The 20,477-nt window shown below is 35.2% G+C and overlaps 1 long non-coding RNA gene across 1 annotated transcript in view; it reads right to left on the bottom strand.

Moving 5' to 3' along the window:
* Positions 1 to 9,897: 9,897 nt before the first annotated feature.
* The window catches only part of LOC309632785, a 145,402-nt gene continuing 134,822 nt past the window's right edge, over positions 9,898 to 20,477 (bottom strand). Inside the window, exon 2 of the long non-coding RNA XR_014247073.1 lies at positions 9,898 to 11,004. This is a non-coding gene — a long non-coding RNA (uncharacterized lncRNA). The remainder of the gene's footprint in view (positions 11,005 to 20,477) is intronic.

Here is a 20,477-nt window from a genome sequence, read left to right on the forward strand (position 1 = left end):
TAGAATCTTGCCTGTGTATGAGCAGTTCAGGGGTTAGTGAAGTATTTAGTGGAAGTTTTTACACAGATTAGGGGGTTTTCCTCCCTACTCTCCACCCCCCTGCACTATGGCTTCGTCCTTTTCCTGACTTATCCAGCTCCAATTTCCAAGCACTTAGGCAGTCCTCTGACTTTAGAGGCCATTCAGACTGTAGCTCTTGACTTGAACCTTAAGATAGAGCACTTCTTAGATACTACGTTTCCCTCAGTTGAAGACCCATATGAATTTGTCTCTGGCGAGTGTGGTTCCTTTCTTCCTAGGGGGAGATACTTTTGTTTCTTCTCCACTGACTTGAAAGAGGATCCCCCTTGAAGTATTTAATTGCCAAATGAAGGACAATTGCTCTGATAAAAGATATACTATCATTACCAGAACTAAAACTTCTTAAGTTATTTTTTTCTCTTTGTATATAAATTGATATTATTAAAAATTTGGGAGCAGAAACAAGAAGAACTACAATCCTGCAGACTGTGGAACAAAAACCACGTTCATAGAAAGATAGGCAAGATGAAAAGGCAGAGGGCTATGTACCAGATGAACAAGATAAAACCCCAGAAAAAAAACTAAATGAAGTGGAGATAGGCAAGCTTCCAGAAAAAGAATTCAGAATAATGATAGTGAAGATGATCCAGGACCTCGAAAAAAGAATGGAGGCAAAGATCGAGAAGATACGAGAAATGTTTAACAAAGACCTAGAAGACTTAAAGAACAAGCAAACAGAGATGAACAATAATTGAAATGAAACATACACTAGAAGGAATCAGTAGCAGAATAACTGAGGCAGAAGAACGGATAAATGACCTGGAAGACAGAATGGTGGAATTCAATGCTGCAGAACAAAATAAAGAAAAAAGAATGAAAAGAAATGAAGACAGCCTAAGAGACCTCGGGGACAACATTAAACACAACAACATTCGCATTATAGGGGTCCCAGAAGGAGAAGAGAGAAAGAAAGGAACCGAGAAAATATTTGAAGAGATTATAGTCGAAAACTTCCCTAACGTGGGAAAGGAAATAGCCACCCAAGTCCAGGAAGTGCAGAGAGTCCCATACAGGATAAACCCAGGAGAAACACGCCAAGACATATAGTAATCAGATTGGCAAAAATTAAAGACAAAGAAAAATTATTGAAAGCAGCAAGGGAAAAATGCCAAATAACATACAAGGGAACTCCCATAAGGTTAACAGCTGATTTCTCAGCAGAAACTCTACAAGCCAGAAGGGAGTGGCATGATATACTTAAAGTGATGAAAGGGAAAAACCTACAACCAAGATTACCCAGCAAGGATCTCATTCAGATACGATGGAGAAATCAAAAGCTTTACAGACAAGCAAAAGGTAAGAGAATTCAGCACCACCAAACCTGTTTTACAACAAATGCTAAAGGAAGTTCTCTAAGTGGGAAACACAAGAGAAGAAAAGGACCTACAAAAACAAAACGATTAAGAAAATGGAAATAAGAACACACATATCGATAATTACGTTAAACGTGAATGGATTAAATGCTGCAACCAAAAGACACAGGCTTGCTGAATGGATACAAAAACAAGACCCATATATATGCTGTCTACGAGAGACCCACCTCAGACCTAGGGACACATACAGACTGAAAGTGAGGGGATGGAAAAAGATATTCCATGCAAATGGAAATCAAAAGAAAGCTGGAGTGGCAATACTCATATCAGATGAAATAGACTTTAAAATAGAGAATGTTATAAGAGACAAGGAAGGACACTACATAAGGATGAAGGGATCAATCCAAGAAGAAGATATAACAATTATAAATATATATGCACCCAACATAGGAGCACCTCAATACATAATGCAACTGCTAAGAGCTATAAAACAGGAAATCGACAGTGACACAATAATACTGGGGAACTTTAACACCTCACTTACACCAATGGACAGATCATCCAAACAGAAAATTAATAAGGAAACACAAGATTTAAATGACACAATAGACCAGGTAGATTTAATTGATATTTATAGGACATTCCATCCGAAAACAGCAGATTACACTTTCTTCTCAAGTGTGCACGGAACATTCTCCAGGATAGATCACATCTTGGGTCACAAATCAAGCCTTAGTAAATTTAAGAAAATTGAAATCTTATCAAGCATCTTTTCTGACCACAATGCTATGAGATTACAAATGAATTACATAGAATAAAACGTAAAAAACACAAACACGTGGAAGCTAAACAATACGTTACTAAATAACCAAGAGATCACTGAAGAAATCAAAGAGGAAATCAGAAAATACCTAGAGACAAATGACAATGAAAACACGATGATCCAAAACCTATGGGATGCAGCAAAAGCAGTTCTAAGAGGGAAGTTTATAGCTTTACAAGCCTACCTCAAGAAACAAGAAAAATCTGAAATAAACAATCTAACCTTACACCTAAAGGAACTAGAGAAAGAAGAACAAACAAAACCCAAAGTTAGCAGAAGGAAAGAAATCATAATGATCAGAGCAGAAATAAGTGAAATAGAAACAAAGAAAACAATAGCAAAGATCAATAAAACTAAAAGCTGGTTCTTTGAGAAGATAAGCAAAATTGATAAACCATTAGCCAGACTCATCAAGAAAAAGAGGGAGAGGAGTCAAATCAATAAAATCAGAAATGGAAAAGGAGAAGTTACAACAGACACTGCAGAAATACAAAGCGTCCTAAGAGACTACTACAAGCAACTCTATGCCAATAAAATGGACAACCTGGAAGAAATGGACAAATTCTTAGAAAGGTATAACCTCCCAAGACTGAACCAGGAAGAAATAGAAAATATGAACAGACCAATCACAAGTAATGAAATTGAAACTGTGATTAAAAATCTTCCAACAAACAAAAATCCAGGACCAGATGGCTTCACAGGTGAATTCTATCAAACATTTAGAGAAGAGCTAACACCCAGCCTTCTCAAACTCTTCCAAAAATTTGCAGGGGAAGGAACCCTCCCAAACTCATTCTATGAGGCCACCATCACCCTGATACCAAAACCAGACAAAGATACTACAAAAAAAAGAAAATTACACACCAATATCAAGGATCAATATAGTTGCAAAAATCCTCAACAAAATACTAGCAAACAGAATCCAACAACACATTAAAAGGATCATACACCACGATTAAGTGGGATTTATCCCAGGGATGCAAAGATTCTTCAATATACGCAAATCCATCAATGTGGTACACCATATTAACAAATTGAAGAATAAAAACCATATGATCATCTCAATAGATGCAGCGAAGCTTTGTACAAAATTCAACACCCGTTTTTTGATAAAAACTCTCCAGAAAGTGGGCATAGAGGGAACCTACCTCAACATAATAAAGGCCATATGTGACAAACCCACAGCAAACATCATTCTCAATGGTGAAGAACTGAAAACATTTCCTCTAAGATCAGGAACGAGACAAGGATGTCCACTCTCACCACTATTCATAGTTTTTGAAGTCCTAGCCACGGCAATCAGAGAAGAAAAAGAAATAAAAGGAATACAAATTGGAAAAGAAGAAATAAAGCTGTCACTGTTTGCAGATGACATGGTAGTATACATAGAGAATCCTAAAGATGCCACCAGAAAACTACTAGAGCTAATCAATGAATTTGGTAAAGTTGCAGGATACAAAATTAATGCACAGAAATCTCTTGCATTCCTATACACTAATGATGAAAAATCTGAAAGAGAAATTAAGGAAACACTCCCATTTACCAATGCAACAAAAAGAATAAAATACCTAGGAATAAATCTAACTAGGGAGACAAAAGACCTGTATGCAGAAAACTATAAGACACTGATGAAAGAAGTTAAAGATGATACCAACAGATGGAGAGATATACCATGTTCTTGGATTGGAAGAATCAATATTGTGAAAATGACTATACTACCGAAAGCAATCTACAGATTCAATGCAATCCCTATCAAATTACCAATGGCAATTTTTATGGAACTAGAACAAAAAATCTTAAAATTTGTATGGAGACACAAAAGACCCCGAATAACCAAAGCAGTCTTGAGGGAAAAAAACGGAGCTGGAGGAATCAGACTCCCTGACTTCAGACTATACTACAAAGCTACAGTAATCAAGACAATATGGTACTGGCATAAAAACAGAAACATAGATCAATGGAACAAGGTAGAAAGCCCAGAGATAAACCCACACACCTATGGTCAACTAATCTATGACAAAAGAGGCAAGGATATACAATGGAGAAAAGACAGTCTTTTCAATAAGTGGTGCTGGGAAAACTGGACAGCTACATGTAAAAGAATGAAATTAGAACACTCCCTAACACCATACATGAAAATAAACTCGAAATGGATTAGAGACCTAAATGTAAGACCAGATACTATAAAACTCTTAGAGGAAAACATAAGAAGATCACATTTTGACATAAATCACAGAAAGATCTTTTTTGATCCACCTCCTAGAGTAATGGAAATAAAAACAAAAATAAATAAGTGGGACCTAATGAAACTTCAAAGCTTTTGCACAGCAAAGGAAACCATAAACACGACGGAAAGACAACCCTCAGAATGGGAGAAAATATTGGCAAACGAATCAATTGACAAAGGATTAATCTCCAAAATATATAAACAACTCATTCAGCTCAATATTAAAGAAACAAACAACCCAATCCAAAAATGGGCAGAAGACCTAAATAGACATTTCTCCAAAGAAGACATACAGATGGCCAAGAAGCACATGAAAAGATGCTCAACATCACTAATTATTACAGAAATGCAAATCAAAACTACAATGAGGTATCACCTCACACCAGTTAGAATGGGCATCATCAGAAAATCTACAAACAACAAATGCTTGAGAGGGTGTGGTGAAAAGGGAACCCTCTTGCACTGTTGGTGGGAATGTAAATTGATACATCCACTATGGAGAACAATGTGGAGATTCCTTAAAAAACTAAAAATAGAATTACCATATGATCCAGCAATCCCACTACTGGGCATATACCCAGGGAAAACCATAATTGAAAAAGACACCTGCACCCCAATGTTCATTGCAGCACTATTTACAATAGCCAGGTCATGGAAGCAACCTAAATGCCTATCGACAGATGAATGGATAAAGAAGTTGTGTTACATATATAGAATGGAATATTACTCAGCCATAAAAAGGAACGAAATTGGGTCATTTGTAGAGACGTGGGTGGATCTAGAGACTGTCATACAGAGTGAAGTAAGTCAGAAAGAGAAAAACAAATATCGTTTATTAACGCATATATGTGGGACCTAGAAACATGGTACAGATGAACCAGTTTGCAGGACAGAAATTGAGACACAGATGTAGAGAACAGACGTATGGTCACCAAGGGGGGAAAGCGGCAGGGGGGGGGTGGTGGTGGTGTGATGAATTGGAAGATTGGGATTGACATGTATACACTGATATGTTTAAAATTGATGACTAATAAGAACCTGCTGCATAAAATAATAAATTAAAAAGAAACTTAAATTACATGCTTAAAAAAAAAATTTGGGAACATAGTGTTCAATTACAGAAATTATTTCCTCGTAAACATTTTTTCAATTAATTAATTTCCGATGTAGGTTTTTGAAAAAACTACTCAATCTGTGAAGCACTCTGGCCAATTTAATAGTGTTAAACTATAATTTTTAGGAAACTACACCATTAATAGTCATGTTCACTATGTATATAGGAATTTTAAGAGCTTTATGATTATGAATTCCTAGTTACGTTTTAAAAAATATTTGCTCTTGCCTTTAATGAGTAACCAGAGATGCAAATTTTTGTTTCCATCAGCAGTTTGGTCTCAAGAGCAGCTTTAAATATTCAGGTTCACTTTGAGTTCAAGCAGATAAACTACCCAAACTATTATTCAGCTCAGATATAATTAAATTCCATATTAGACTATATTAGTTTACTCCAGAAAAATTTTATTCAAGGAGATAAGTGTATATTGGAAGAGAAACAAAGACAACAGAAAAATCAAATAGTTTTATCTTCTTCAAATAGAAGAATCAGTGTTTTGCCCAGAAACTAACAAATTATTGACCCCCATCTGCATTTTCATGGGAGAAAGCAAAAGAATTACAATCAATAAAATAAAACATTAGAGGGAAGTTTCTTAACTAACATGAAGATTGAAAAGGAGTAAAAAATGAGGGTCTTATATGTGGACATGATATATAGTCCATATAGAGTTTTAGTAAATTTTTAGCCTCATTTCAAAGAACTCTGTTTCATTTCTTCTATCTATAATATTGCACCATATTGTTCTGTATATAGATCATACCATCTCATCCTCATCATGCTCACAGGAGGGAGGATGAAAGAAGTGTGGCAAGTATAATATTCCCAATTATTTAATAACCTCATCAATCCAACACTGGCTCATAATCCCTCTACAAATCCTGGTCCACACCATCTCACGATCATCTAAGATGAAAATACCAGTAGCACTTCATACTTGCTTTTTCCACTTCTATAGTAAGCTAAACATGTAATTATTGTCCTCTTTTTTTTTTTTTTTTTCCTGTTCCTAGTTTTCTAAAGGTCCATATCACATCCTGGTATGTTTTTGTTTTTACCCAGCTTTGGTTTATGTTAGCTTTGACCTCAAAGGGCCATGCTCTAGGTTCTTCTTTTCTCAATGATTTCTGTTACCTAATAGTGAGCTGAGTGGGGTTTTTCTTCAAGACAGCTCCTAAAACACAGAGTCTGTTAACCCCCCTCTCTGTTACCCATAGCAAGAGAGTAGATAACAAAGGCCTGACTGTTGTTCTCTGTCCTTTTTCCATAACTCCTAATTCAGCAAAAACAGAACAAAAATTAATATCTCATTTTTTTCTGTCTTATTTATTATATTAGTGAACTTTTTCTTCCTAGATTAAGAGAGAGACACACAAATCCTGATATGGCATCTTCACTACTTCGAGCTTTTCTAGATGTTTTAAGAATAGGGAAAATTAGGATCAGGATCACACATTTATAAAACTAGATTAGCTCTCTTAGCTTTGCCTAATTCAAGACAGAAGCCATCTTCTCATCCTTATAAATTTCAGGTATTACTGTAACAACAAATTAATACACTAAAATACAATGTTTTTCTAACAGAAGGCACATTCTAGAATTGAGTGCACTATTGATTCCTTGCCAAAAGGAGAAAGATGTTGAACTGTCCTTATTTAAGAAGAATTTCACTTTAAAGACTGGCTGTCAGTTCACAGCATGACACAAGTGTTTGAAAAAACAAACTGCTCTTGAGCTACAAGAAGTGTGAGGAAATGAATACTATAAATTTCATATTTTTCATCTCTTCCATTTTCCAGCACACATTTATAAAGCAAATCCGTGTTTCTTAAGTTGTGACATGAGGGTCAAAGAAAATAGGCCAAGTTGTTGCAGCAGTTATAATCATGCCAAACTGACATGTCTTGGTTTGATTCTTCATACTGACAAGAAACAAATATCAGGAACATACAAGATAAAGAGGCCACCAGAAGTTAACCACAAATTGTTAACTGTCAGACCCTAAATTGCACAACTCTTAAGTTTCTTCTTACTCTGTCATTCAAAGAAGGTCTATGATGTTGCCTGAATATGACTTTCCATCTTTTTCAAATTATTCAACCTAAAATATATTGCATTTCCACTAATTTTCTTTTATTTTCTTTATCTATCAATTTGTTTTTCTCCTACACATAGATGACTTACATTCTTTTACTCTGTTCTCCTTTATCTCTTTAGTATATGTTCCACTCAATTCTGATATGTCCAAAATCTACACATCCTTTGAGGCCTAAGTCAAATTCATGCTACCCCTTAGGCAGTTATTTCCAGAGAAATACATGATTATCTCTGAACTAACAATAAATTCATCTGAAGCAATCTTTTGGCACTTAATACTATATTACATGATTTATGATAAAATTTAATCACCTCTTCCTTGATTGTAAATATCAGAGCAAATTAATCCTTATATATCTTACAGTGGGCATCTCAGTTGCAATACGATCAATGTCTATTTATTTATTGCTTACCTCCTTGCACCAGAAATGATGAGGCCTCACGAACAATAATGTACATTGCTGTATGACTCGAGGAGTCACTCCTGGCATCTGGGCTGGTCCAAAGAACTCATGGGAAAGTAGGTTGTTGTATAAATTCAACAGAGTATCCAACTTGCTTCAGGGGATCCTGGAGGGAATCATGAAACAATAGGGCCACCTGGGTTAACTCAGTATTTTACAAATTGCTACAAACTGTATAATTTGGGGGCAATTAGAGACTATGTGGTGCCTTAAAGCTCTCTTAGGTTCCAAATTCTAAATCTTTCCAGACTATCCTGCCAACTGGTATGCCAGAGCTTTCTGAGAGAAGGAAAAAAATCCAATACATGTACAAATTCTGACAATTCCACACAAAGTTCTATGTCTCATAAAAGGTAAAATAATGATCCTAGCTGGTTATTGGGTACTATTTATAATCACCATTAATAATGATCTAATATGGTCACTAGAGATTTATAAGTGAACAATAAAGATGTGGTGTGATTTCAAGGATATTTGTATAGATTTCTTTTTTTAAATGCAATTTTCAGTATACACATAGGACTCATATTAGCATAAACTACCACCACAATCCAGGTTTGATGCAGTAAGGTTTAGTGATTTTTCTCTATGAGTCTTTTTGTTTTTCTTTTTTAATGCAACCAGTTGAACAGATTTTTATAACTTCTTGACTTAAGGTCAAGTATACAAATTTAGTCCTTCTAAAATAAACTGATGTGGGTTTTGTTCTGAAGTAAAAAGGTTTACACCTTTTAGTTGAAAGGGTTTGTGGTTTCTGAGAATCAATGCTATTTTGCTTACAGTATAAAAGAGATCATAGATGTATTCTCTAATACATTTTACTCCTCTGATAAATGCTCATAATTATGAAGAATTTGAACATATATTGTCAGTTAGTTTGCATAAACTTACAGTGAGATGTCCTGTACTTATCTTTATAAGGAATCAAGTAAGGAATTAATTCTCCAGATCACTAAAACTATTTCATCTAAATACCAGTATTTATTTTAAAATTTTGATAAAAAATTTCATGAATTTATTTTCTTGTTTTGTAAACATATTATATTGAAGATAAAACTTTGAGCAAGGCAGACGCTTCAGCAAATATTTATTCAAGCTTGTTGATTTTACAGCTAAAGAAAATAAAGCCTGTCAGTGGCGGAATGAACACTATTAATGAGATTCCTTTTGATATTTCATGTTGATTCCCAGTAGTTTAACCTGTACTCATCACAGAAAAACTTCTTTGATTCTCAATTATATTCTACTTTCTGTTTGAGTTCAGTGTAATCCCCAGGGATGTTTGGGTGTAATATGGTTTATATGGTTTGTTGTGCTTTAAAGTAAGTCATTTCTTTTGGAGTGGAGTTGGTATTTAGAAATACCAACTTTGAGAGGGTGGTTAATTTTAATTTCAAATTTATGACCAGTTCTTAAATAAGTGGGTGATAATGAAGATAATTAACATTTTGCTTACTAATTAGGTATCATGTTATTTTTAGACATGTCTCAAATGGAAAATATAAGGCTGAGATATGAGTTTCTGCATCTTTAGCTGGGTGCTATAACTATAGGTTCTTCAGGAAGATAAAAGGCAAACTCTCTTAAAAAATCATTATTTATTAGTAATGGATTTAGTTTCAAAGCCTTATGTCAGTTTTTCTCAATGTGTTGTATTGTTTGGTCGATATCAGGGGCAAGGGTTGGTTACTTGTTAGAAATGCAAATTCCTTGGTCCCACCCACAACTGACTATGTAAAATCTATAGGGATGGGGTCAGAGAATCTGCATTTTAAAGCTTTTTTTTTTTTTTTTTAACCCCACATTTGTTTATTTATTTATTTTTTATTTTGGTTGTGTTGGGTCTTCGTTTCTGTGCGACGGCTTTCTCTAGTTGTGGCAAGCGGGGGCCACTCTTCATCGCGGTGCGCGGGCCTCTCACTATCGTGGCCTCTCTTGTTGCGGAGCACAGGCTCCAGACGCGCAGGCTCAGTAGTTGTGGCTCACGGGCCCAGTTGCTCCGCGGCATGTGGGATCTTCCCAGACCAGGGCTCGAACCCGCGTCCCCTGCATTGGCAGGCAGATTCTCAACCACTGCGCCACCAGGGAAGCCCGAGAATCTGCATTTTAAATAAGCAACAAAGGGATTCTTGTGCACGTTAAGAATAAGAACAACAGTCAATGTGGTTGCCTAATCAGGCATTTATGAAATATAAGTAAATATTTTGTTCATTAAACTTGTTACAGAGCTTAAAATAGGATAAATACCCTCTGAGATCCCATTTGCTTTGGGTCTAGGCCTTATATTTAGAATTTGGCTCTTGGTCGCATACCTATCTGAAGGTAGGAAAGACCAGGAAAGAGTCGTGTGAGAAGAGCCTGAACACCAACAAAGACCCTGGTGTTTCAATCTCTCTAGAATACTCATCCTCTAAAAAAATTTTTCCTCTGTCTTGAACCATATGTTTGCTCCAAGTCATCGGGGTTAAGTTTCAACTATGTCATCAACTGTTATGAAGATCAGCTGCTGTTTTATATTGCTATAAAATCATGAAGCTCTCAGAGTCTACTAAGAGGCAGAGAAACATTGAAATCATTCATTTATTCAATGAATATTTTTTTTAAAATTTAATTTATTTATTTATGGCTGTGTTGGGTCTTCGTTTCTATGCGAGGGCTTTCTCTAATTGCGGCAAGTGGGGGCCACTCCTTATCATGGTGCGCGGGCCTCTCACTGTCACAGCCTCTCTTGTTGCGGAGCACAAGCTCCAGACGCGCAGGCTCAGTTATTGTGGCTCACGGGCCTAGTTGCTCCGCGGCATGTGGGATCCTCCCAGACCAGGGCTCGAACCCGCGTCCCCTGCATTGGCAGGCAGATTCTCAACCACTGCGCCACCAGGGAAGCCCTCAATGAATATTTATTGAGAACCCACTAGGCACTAGAAATAGAACAATGGAAAAAAATTGATAAAATTGATATTCTTATGGAAATTGCATCTTTAGTGGTTGGTGTTCTTATGGAAATTGCATCTTTAGAGGTTGGAAATTCAATAAATGAATCTTCTGAGATAGTGAAATGTAAGCAAAGAGATGAGAAAATAAGGTATGTGGGTATCTGGAAGAAAAGTATTCCTGGTAAAGGAAACAGCATATGCTAGCACTCTGGGGGTGAAGCATTCTGGGTGTTTGAGAAACAGCAATTGTGACTGAAGTAAAATAATCTGAGGACACTAGTAATGTCAGAGAGGTAGTGGGGAGTGGTAGTGAGATATGGAAGGAGCTTGTTGGAGAACTTCAACTTTTACTCTAAGTAAATAGGTAGCCTACAGAAAGTTTGAGCAGAGTAGTAACAGTGTTTCAGATTTTATGAAGTCACTCTACATTTTATGTTGAATAAAATGTAGAGGAAAATGGAAGGAAGCAAGATGATCTATTCCTATAATCCAGCTGAGAAATGATTTTGAGTTAAGCCAGGGTAGTAGCAGTAGAGGTGGCAATGTGTGGTCAGACTCTGGAAATATTTTGAAGGTAGAGCGAATGCAGCTTGTTGGTGGATTTTAAATGAAGTGTGATAGTAAAAGAAAGTTTAAAACTAACTCTAAGTTTTTGGTTTGAACAACTGCAAGACTTTAACAAAGATGGGAGATGATTGAGATAACAGCAGTTTTGGAGGGAAGGTCAAGAATTTAGATTTGGAAATCTTAATTTTGTTAAATTTAGATAACTTTGAGACCTCCAAGTAGGGAGAAGAAGCAGTTGAATATGACATCTTGTATTAAGGGGAGAGAGATTGTTTGGAGACATAGATGTGAAGTCATCTCTATCTAGATAGGAGACATAGATGTGAAGTCATCTCTGTCTAGATAGAACTTAACTCCAAGAACCAAGATTAAGTCACCAAGGGAGTGAGTGTTGACAGGGAAAGTAAAAGGATTAAGGTTTATGTCATAGGGCACCCAGCCTTAAGAAGTCTGGGAAATGAAGAGGAAGTAGCAAATGATTCTGAAAAAAGTAGCCAGTAAAATAAGGAGACATCTAGAAGTGTGTAGTGTTCTAGATGTTAAGAAAGTGTTTTGAGGGCGAGAGTGGCCAAATTGTCAAGTGCTGCTGGGAACTACAGTCATATGAGCATTGGTAATTGGGCACTAGATTTACTAATGTAAAAGTCATTGAGAATAACAGTCCTTTGAATGAAGAAAATTATATGGGATGGAGGGGTGAATTATTGCAGTTCAGCCTTTGAGTAAAGTCAGTTACAAAAAAGAAACCCAGTTGGCCTAGACAATATTGTGGGCATTTCACCAAAAATCTGAGTGATCATACATCACAGTTTCCCAAGGACAGTCCCAATTTACTTCAGACTGTCCTGATTTATGCCTATAGTATGTAACAATGACACTGATTTTTCACTTTTAGAAGTTTTCCAGTTTTGACAATAAAATATGTGGTCATATTATCTATAACAACATCATTAAGGGCTGTGGTCTTGAACTAAAAGCAAGGCCAGTCAATATGGTATTGCTTTTATCCAGCCATATTTTGCTATAGTGGTACAAATATGGAAGAAGTAGAGACTTGGATATAAACAGAGGTGCAGTTTTGTCAGTGCAATTAGATGAAGAAATGGAAGAGCAAGAGAATTAAGAATATATGCAGAAAGTTTGTAATGTTTAACTATTGACTTCAGTAGTGTAAAGGAGAGAAAATGAGTAGGTGAAGGGGAGAAAAGGGTGGTGATACAGATTTTAAATTGCAATGGAGTTGAGTATTTCCTGGATATGTGGAACTAGAAGGACTGAGATAGAAAGAGAGGAGGTTATGTTCACAGAATGGAATGTTGGAATTTGAAATTATAGAGTCATTGAAGACATTGGAAATGATGAGTTCCAATGTATAGTCATGAAAGTAAAGGCTGAAGTCAGCTAGAAATAAGATCACTGGAGGAGAAAAGTTCAGGGTCAGAGAGACCAGATGGGACAGATCATCTAGATATTTATAGCACAAGAAATAGGACTTGTGTTATATAGGAGAGAGTGACAGTAATTCAGGAGTTAATATATATGAGAAACGAGGAGGAGAGTGACTTTTAAGTTTGTTGATGACTAAAATTAGGAGTTCTCAGTGGTATTAATTGCATGACATGATTTCAAACCTAGGTACTTTTAGAGAGGAAGAAGAGAAAATGGTCTGAAAATAATATTAAAAAGAAAGAAGATACCTACTGACCTCAAAAACTAGTAATAAAATGTGGTGTGATAATAAAAATATTTAATATTGAACATAGGAGAGGCAGTATCTTCATAGAAAAATGAAACAAAACAACCTTTAGGTAAAATAATAAGCTAAAAGAATCATTGCGAGAATAAGTTAAGAATATGGAGGATTATGTCAGTGATGGAACATAAGTTCCAAAGGACATGAAGACAAGTTTTCAGTAGTTACGGGAGGGTGGGGGATGAGTCAGAAAAGATAGTCTGATCTGAAAAATAATAAAGAAAACAGTACCATTTACAATTGCTTCAAAAAGAATAAAATAACCAAGACTAAATTTAACCAACTGGTTGAAAGATCTGTACACTGTAAATGTTAAGACATGGCTGTAAGAAATTGAAGAAGACAAATAAATGGAAAGATACCCTGCTCATGAATTGGAAGAATTAATATTGTTAAAATATCAGTACTACTCAAAGCCATCTGTAGATTCAATGCAATCTCTATCAAAATTCCAATGGAATTTTTCATGGAAATAGAAAAACAATCTTAAAATTTGTATGGAACCACAAAAGACCCTGAATAGCCAAAGCAATCTTGAGAAAGAACAAAAACAACCCCCCACCCCAAATGGGATCTTACATCTGTATTTCAAACTATATTACAAAACAATACTAATCAAAACAGTATGATACTGGCATAAAAACACACACATCTATGGCACAGAATAGAGAGCCTAGAAATAAACCTATGCATATATGGTCGATTAATTTACAGTAAAAGGAGCCAAGAATATACAATTTGGAAACAAAAGTCTCTTCAATAAATGTTGTTGGGAAAACTAGATAACCGTATACAAAGAATGAAACTGGATCCCTGTTTTACACCATACATAAAAAACTCTCAAATGGATTAAAGACCTGAAACTATAAAACTTATAGAAGAAAAGTTTCTTTTTTTAGAAATGTAAACTCCATAAGCTTAAGCTAAGCTTACCATAGCAGGTATGCTCCTTAATACTGGTCTTGGCAATGATTTTTTGGATTTGACATCAAAAACAAAGGCAGTCTTCCAAAAAAGAAAACTTCAGGCCAAGATGACTTCACTAGCAAATTTTTCCTAACATATTAAAAAAAAGTACCTTTTTTTAATAATCTTTTCTAGACAACAGAAGAAGAGAGGATGATTCCCAACTCATTTTATAAGGTCAGTACTCCACTAATGCCAAATCAGATAAAGATATTATAAGAAAACTATAGATCAGTATCCCTCATCAACGTATACGTAAAAAATCCTCAACAAAATATTTTTAGATTCGGGAATATATGAAAATAATGCACCATGACCAAGTGAGATCTATCTCAGGAACACAAGACTGATTCAAAATTGGAAAATAAATATTGTTTACTATATTGACATAATAAGAGGTCAACCAAAAATTTAACTGTTGGTATGTAGATGTTTTGTTCCTTTCTGTGATTCCTTCCTCTCTGAAATTTATCCCCTCAATTTCCAGCTGGTCTGCAATTTCTGATCTTTGTCTTTTCATATTTTAAGCCAGTAAAACTGCTGGCTTTCTATTTGAGTTCTAGCCACCCGGCATTCTTGTGTTCTGCAGAATGTTTTCATGGAAAAAGCCACGTAAGTGAGCATTTGTCCAAGGTGGTCCTATGGTAGACAGAATTTTGAGATGGGCCCCCCAAGATTCCTTTCCTTGGTATACAGGCCTGTATAAATCCCTGTGAATGTGAGTATGATGGTGTATCACTTTTCTACTTAGGTTATATTATATAGCATAGTTAACTTTAAGAAAATGAGGTTACCCATGGAGGGCCTGACCTAATTAGATGAGCTTTTATTTTATTTTTAAAAAATTTTTATTGAAATATAGTTGATTTATAATGTTGTGTTAGTTTCAGGTATACAACAAAGTGATTGTTAAATGTATATTCTTTTTTAGATTCTTTCCCATTGTACGTTATTACAAGATATTGAGTATAGTTCTTTGTACTATACAGTAGACCATTGTTGGTTATCTATTTTATATATAGTAGTGTGTATATGCTAACCCCAAACTCAAGAACCAGAGAATCTCTCTTTCTTGAAGAAAGATACTGAAAGAATAGGAAAGGACTGTATGTACACACAATCCTTCCTCCCCTGTTAGCTTTGAAGATGGAGGGGGTTATGTGGGAAGAACACAGCTATCTGGCACCATGTTATCAGTCCTGTGAGAACCAGAAGAGAGAGCTCAGCCATACTTTGCTCAGACCTCTGACCTACAGAACTGTGATATAATAAGTGAATGTTGTTTTAAGTTGTTTAGTTTGTGGTAATTTGTTACAACAGCCCTAGAAAACTATTACAGGGTCCCTTCTTTTTAAGATCATTTTACCCCAATTTTCTGCTTAGTTTTTTGTAACTCTATAGTGTCTCAAATAATTGTTTTTTAGAGATTTTAGAGATTTTGTCCAATCTGTATAATTCTTTGGGAAGGTTATTTCTATATCAGCTACTTTGATATTACAAAACAAATGAATTTTGTTACTGACATAAGATCTACTGTGCAAATTAAGGCATGCTTGCTACATTTTCCTGTATGTGCAGGTTTTTCATAACTAGCCATTTTTTCAGATTATCTTTCAGTATTGTCAGAAGCAAAACACTCATAAATTTTAATGGCAACATTCTATAGACCTGAAATTCTAGAGGAAGCCAGAAGCAGACATGCAGATTCCTGGGAATGAAGTTTTGTTCCTTGATGACTATAAGTATAGTTACTGCCCTGGATCTAAGATCATAGGGGAATTCCTTTTTTTTTTCTTTTTGGCTATGATTCATATAAGAATGGAAATAGGCGAGATCATGATGATGCCAGAACAAGAACATTTTAAGATCTATTTCAGACTATACAGCTTATACAATCATAGTCAATGATAGGCAAAGACATATAGGGTGGAAGGCAAGGCTTAGTGTAGAAATAGATCGGAAAATTAAAAAAAAAAAAAAAAGAGACCTGTTTGGTAATATGGCTTGGCTGACGCCATAACTTTCAAAACGTTTTATTGAACCAGTGAAGCTGCAGTGAGTAGTATTCAGTGTGTTTGTGTACTTACACCCGGTAGTCATATCTGCTTCCTCATGGAGCATGAAGTGTTGACTACTAGTGATGATCAGTTTCTCCTTTTCAAAAAGAAGGGATAGGCAAAGAGTGCTTACCCAGTGGAAGTCAATTACAACGTAAGGAGGGCAGGATACCTACTACCTGACTCAAAAGCCAAAGAACAGCTGTTGTGTTCATTTCTCTTTTGTTGAGGGAGATGTTTTTCACTTCATGTCCTATTATACACAAGGTGTATATATTTTCAAACATTTTTGTTTTATAGAGGGAGGAGAGGTTTGCTGACATGTGCAATGATAGGATATTTGTCAATGGTGCTGATGGAGTCCGCATTTGAGGAAACTTCTTTTCCTGAGTCCCTTTCATTCTATTAACTGGTCATGAAGTTGGGAAATACTCCTTCTTTCCATTCAGATATTCTCCTTCTTACCTATTCTATCTTTCCCTCTTGTGTATTAACCCCTTGGACCTCTCTCCTCCTTTCCCCAAGTCCCTGCCACATCTTCCCTAGAGAATGAGAAACTGGTTTTGCAAAAACTCAGAATCTTTTGCACATATTTAAGTCAGATCATACCTGAACTTTTTTTCTATTTCTCTCAGAGTGCCAGTGAAAAATAAAAATAGGAGGTCATTCTTAGTGAACAATCAGATTAACTATTTTATATGAAACCACAACATATAAGGAAGAATAAAATCATGAAATGGTAGAAAAACTTTGTTTTGCATCAGTGTAATTATCTTGTTCCCAAACTTCTGTTACTTTATGTGCAGAGGGATGAAACACTGGGAGTATCTCGCAGTGTCACTCAAGAAGGTAGCCTTGGGAGGAATTATGCATTTTCAGTTTATTTTCTCTGTGGTTTATAGGCCAAAGTAGGGTACCTGACTGGGTTATATTGGCACAACTCAGCAAGGAATACCTGTGTTGGGCAGAGTTCAAGACCAGTTACCTCAAAGCTGGCTAGGTTCCCTTGTGCTCACTTTCCACGTGGGGTTACACTGAAATGTGTGTGCTGAATTCCTAAATCAAATTAATTGTTACTGAGAAAAACATGGTTTTCACCTCATGAAATGAGAATGTTGCTTTTGCAGTGGTAAATTGAGGTGAGCAAACACATAATGATCAGCTACCTCAAAAGTTGCTCTATACATATATTTAAGTATTACAAGCAATCATATCTAGAACATGTATTGGGAGAAGTGGTGCTAATAAAGAGTATGGAATGATGACCCTGTCAGTAAAACTATTAATGGAATAGTCAGCTTATCTATTTTTATAGACAAAGATATTTATCAGGATTAATTATCTAAATAAAAATCTAGGGTATTTTGGAATGCCTAGGTAATTCTTTCCTGTAAACTCTCCTTTTCCATGGAGGGATGTTCCCCTTCAATTTTAAGCATTGCACACACACACACACACAAACACACACACACAGAACCCCATAAATATAAACGCATGTTAAAAACTCTACAGTAAAATGGTCTTGGAAGCCCCACAAAAGCAGGTAAATAGAAATTTCTGTTTGGAATATGAAATTCTACATGTGAGTCCATGTATGATATTTTATTAAATCTATACTGCCTTTGATTTTAAATGTGGCATTAATATGTGAAAAAACTCATCTTCGAATTGATACCATAGTGTTTCATTTAAAAATCATCTTTAATAAAAGCAAGAAACACATTTCAGATTGTTTTATATTTACTCATTGAAATCAAAATATTATGATTGCCCTCATATGTGAGATTTTATATTAGCTTCTGTGAAGAAGTCCATGTTTAAGAAAGCACATTACCTTTTTAAAACAAATGGAAAATGTATAAGGAAATAAGATATTAAAATATTTTAAACACAAGGTAAATTGATAAGAAATGTCAGTGATTTACACCTCACGAGGCAAATTATGAAGACTTTGTGGGTGATATTTTCCCTATATCATTTGGAAACTGGTGGGATACTGGGAATGCAGAGACTGAGAAAATAGAAATAATGTAAAAGCAAAGAAATGGCGTAAGTAGCTACAGGAAATTATAAATTATTTTATTAATTCATTTAGACTAAAATTTTTGCTAAATGACAACATTATTTAACTGATGCAAAGGTTTTTCTATTTACTTTTCATAATACAAAATGTTACATATTTGTAAGTAGAAGAGTAAGAAAATACTCATATACCTAGCATTATACTTAAGAAACAGACTATTAAATCAGTTCTCATGAAGTCCCAGCAAAATCTATAGCACTTCCCTCATATAGCTGAAGGCTCTAGAGAAAGTAATGATTCTGAATTTTGTTTCCCATCTTCTTATTTTCCCTGTATCTTTCACATGCCTGAATATAATAATAGTTTCATTTTGGTTGTTTTTAAACTCTATACAGATAATATATGTACCGTATTTCTATTTTCCCTTTTAGCTCAAACATCCATTAGTATTGATACATGCAGCTGGAGTGTTTTCTTTAAATTCATTTTCAAGGATACAGCATATTCATTATATTACTCTGTTGTGTCAAACTACATAGGAATTTCAAATTGGTTGCATTCAATAGCTTTAACTTGCCAAGTATATGACTAATCTTTATCAAATCAAGCATATATTACTATACTATACCTTAGGTTTTTGCTACATTTTTTTAAAGATGTAGTCAGACATTTTGGCACTGGAAACATGTAATGGATAATGTTCATTTGAGCAACAGCTTCTTCTTGCTCTACCCAGCATGATAACAACATCTTCCTTTTCTTTCTGTTGGTGGTATCTGCTGTTTTATACAACTAAATTAATGATGTATTCATTAGTAAGACTTTTGAAATGGATATGATTTCTGTAATAAAATATGGCTTGTTGATATATTAAGATCAAAATAAAATTATGAGCATTCCTGAATCATTAGAACAGCTGTAGTAATCGGTAGGAGCCATTGAGAACACTTTAGGTATGAATTACTAGTTCATGGTGATTATTTTTGACTACTTAATTCTCAGTTTTCTCACCAATTCCCACCCTGTTTCAATGAAAATTACCAAAGAATATCAGAAAAGAGAGAAAATGTGCTTTGCTAGTTGAAATAGGGAAGGGTACCTTTCATGCACCAGTGAAATTAAACCTTCTGCATTTTTCTCCCCCTGCAAGACTTGTTCAAATGAGTTTATATTTGGGGGGGAAATATTGAACTATAATTTATCATCATAAAAAAATGGAATGGCTTGTAAAGAAACAGAAAGCACTCCATGCTCATTGGGTTTTGTGTGCTAAGAGCTACATTTTAGGTCAGTCTATGGGCATTATGTGATTTATGGTTTGGCTACCTGAGGACTATGTATTACGTGGCTGTGGAAAGTGTACTTGCAACTAGGACAGAGAGTATAAAACGCTGACTCTTGGCAACTTGGGTTCTACATAAAGCAAGAGCATTTTCACAGTGTGCTCCTCCTGAGGATAATCATGTCAATTAGAGAAGAAGGGAAGTTCTCCAGCTATCTTCAAGGTACCCTTGAAATAAGCAAAGAAAATCTGTGCACATCAGTGAAGTTAGCTTCCTTATAACAGAGGCTTGTGTATGAATAAATTGTCAAAGTAAAGTTATGGCAAAGCTCAAGAAATGGATAAAGCTCAGGAATTAAAGCAAATTATTTCAGTGGAACAGACAACAATCAATAGTATACTAATTAATGGTTGTAAATCAAATGTTGAGTATTCATTTGTTGATTTTTATTAGTTAGCAAATATTTATTGAATGACCAGTTGATCAGAAACCATTCTAGACACAGAGTATACAGCAATGAACAGAGCAGCAGACCTCCTACTCTAAAGAGTGTCAGTAGACAGTAGACAGATAAGTTTATAATATGTAAGTGGTTTTAAGTGCTACAAAGATTAAAACAGAGTAAGGAGGTAAGGAGTGAAAGTGTGGACTATATATGGGAAGACATAATTAAGGGAAACTTGATTTATTTGATTTTTTAATGGAGATGTAGTTGATTTACAGTGTTAAAAAGTTTAAGGTGTACAGCACAGTGATTCAAAATTTTTATACGTTAT

The sequence above is a fragment of the Balaenoptera borealis genome (genome assembly GCF_965194805.1).
Source record: "Balaenoptera borealis genome assembly, chromosome: 8".
NCBI lineage: Eukaryota > Metazoa > Chordata > Mammalia > Artiodactyla > Balaenopteridae > Balaenoptera > Balaenoptera borealis.